Consider the following 2,536-nt stretch of genomic DNA (forward strand, 5'->3'; position numbering starts at 1 on the left):
CCCAATGGCCCCCCTCCTCCAGCCCCACCCACCTACCTCCAGTTACCACTCAACTAATCCCCTGATTGGGTTATGGCTCTCATAATCCAACCATCTACCCTCTCAACCTTCTTGCACTGACTCACACATGAGCTTTTGGAGGACACCTCACATCCAAACTACACCCTGAATGTTCACAACGACAGTGGGGTCCCCTCAAGAGTTTTCTCCATGAAAACATTCAGACATACCCAACATAGGTGGCGCTGTAATGGACTCCCCATGTTTACGTTGCCCAGGTTTAACAATTATCAGCATTTTACCACAGTTACTTCATCTAGTCTTCTTTGTTTGCCTTTAGTGAAATAATTGAAAGCAAATCGTTTCACTTTTAAACTAATTCCATAGATGGTTCTCAAAAATATGTACAATTCCTTCTATAACCCAAAGGCCCTATGACACATGTCCTGGGATGGCTAGACTAAATGACGTATCAGATCTTGTCTGACTCTCTCTGTCTTTTACTTTATTTATTTATTTATTTGTACTAGGATTAAACCCAGAGGAGCTTTACCACTGAGCCACATTCCCTGTCTTTTTCATTTTTTAAATTTTGGGACAGGGTCTCACTAACTTGCTGAGGATGGCCGTGAACTTGTGACCTTCCCGCTCAACCTCTGAAATTGCTGGATGATACGTGTGTGCTGCCATGCCCCACTTGGTTTCTAAATACTGAGCCCAAGTTGCTCCTTTCATTGCACTAATATATATTTGATAGATGTCATATTCCTTGTTGGGCTTACTTTGTCTTTCCTCCTATTAGTTTTCCTCCACTTTTTTTTTCTTAGTCATTTTTCCTTCTTTTGGATAGGCATTTTGTAAATTCCATGGGGCCATCCGTGGATCTTAACACCCATATTGAACTTTTCTTCTGGAAAAATAACTACCTCTCTCTTGCCCTTTCTGTGCACTTAATGACGTAAGATGAAAGCCTCTCGTCTCCTCTTGCCTGTCTTCCAGCTCTCGGGGAATTTTTTCCTGGGACTGGGCTTCAGGTTACTGTGAGATTAAACATTAAGCTGCTATTTAGTACTGCCCCTGCCCTGCATGTCCACGGCTGCTCTCTGTGGCCTGCAGTTAGCTGGCTGGCCACGTCAGCCAGCGGGTTCCATTGCTGGCATCCCCAGTGATTGAGTGGCGTTGCCCTTGCTCCCCTCTGCCAGGCCGCTCCCTCAAAGGGCATCAGAAACCTTAAGCCTCAGTGACCACTTGTCCTCCAAACTGATTGTCCTTGGAGTAAAATGTGTGGTTTAATTAAATATGACACAAATCAACTGAACAGGAGTGCCACAGCAAGGAGAGCTGTTTCCCTGAAGAAAACATGGAATGTTCTGAGAACAGCCTTGGTCACACCATATTGGAAGGTATAATTTTGCTTGAGTTTTGAACGTGGAAGTGAACTCATTTGGACAGAGTCAGAGTTTAACCTACTCTGGCAGCAGTGGGGGATTCTGACCCAAGTGACATCTTTCAGGTTAACGGAAGGAGAAAGAAGCGTTGTTCATCTTAAATAACAATGGGCAATTTGCTTCTTCAGGTAGAATGTATTCTCCATGTCCTCAGGTTTTGCGGTAGAATTATTACATCACAGATCACGAAGACTTCCCTCGGGACACTGTCCCATCAATTTTTTCTTCCTCCAAAATTATCCTTCTGAAAACATCAGCAGCCGTCTGGTTTTCCCTCGCAGAAGAGACCCAAAGAGCTCCGTCCCAAGATGCTGCCAAAGCCTTCCCTCCTTCCGAACCCATAGGCCTTTCCCCACTCAGGGCTCTTTGATTTCCCACCAATGAATAGGCATTTGCCCCTTCCCCACCACCTTGGACAACTTGTCATTGGATGACTTTAATCACTTCAAAACTTCTGATTGCTGTAACCAAATGCTCAAGAGGATGATCCTTAACATCTATGGAGTATGTCCGAGAAGATATGGAATGTTCATTTTGCCCAGCTGTGTCTACAAGTCGAAGATGATATTCTTGTCCATTCACTGTGATCAACTTTGTGAAAGTGATTTCTGTTGGATGGATCATAAGAGTCAACAAATTAGCTTTGGACAAACGGAATCATCCATGGGGACTTCCCTTCCGCAGCTCTTTATTTACCCAGTTCTCCCCCTGTGGTGACTGGACAGCCCAGCCTGCCCAGGCAATGATACCATGGAGGCTCATTGCTCACGGTCTGGAGAAGGAGCCAGGCCAGGGGGGGGGGTGTGCTTATTTAGAGTTAAAAATACACCTCTGCTGGGGCTTGGGGGCCAGAATGGGCACTCTGATTTAACTCTCTTACCTTGAAGACGTTCCAAGTTTTTCTTCTTCTGTGATGGCCTGAAACTTCCCAATATGTTTCTTCATAGGCAAGTTTGCCACTCAGCAAACTTTGTAAACCTTGATTTGTTTGTTTGTGGGTTGTTCTTGTTTGTTTTGTTTTCAATTTAGCAAACCTGACCCATCATTTTTCAAAAATGTTGCTCTTCAGGATTGATGCTGCACACCTC

At 44.6% G+C, this 2,536-nt stretch overlaps 1 pseudogene; it reads right to left on the reverse strand.

The window, feature by feature from the left end:
• Positions 1–1,619: 1,619 nt before the first annotated feature.
• On the reverse strand, positions 1,620–2,109 carry LOC113190233 (GTP-binding protein Rheb pseudogene; annotated as a pseudogene).
• Positions 2,110–2,536: the final 427 nt, after the last annotated feature.

The sequence above is a fragment of the Urocitellus parryii genome, chromosome 6 (assembly GCF_045843805.1).
Source record: "Urocitellus parryii isolate mUroPar1 chromosome 6, mUroPar1.hap1, whole genome shotgun sequence".
Taxonomy (NCBI): Eukaryota; Metazoa; Chordata; class Mammalia; order Rodentia; family Sciuridae; genus Urocitellus; species Urocitellus parryii.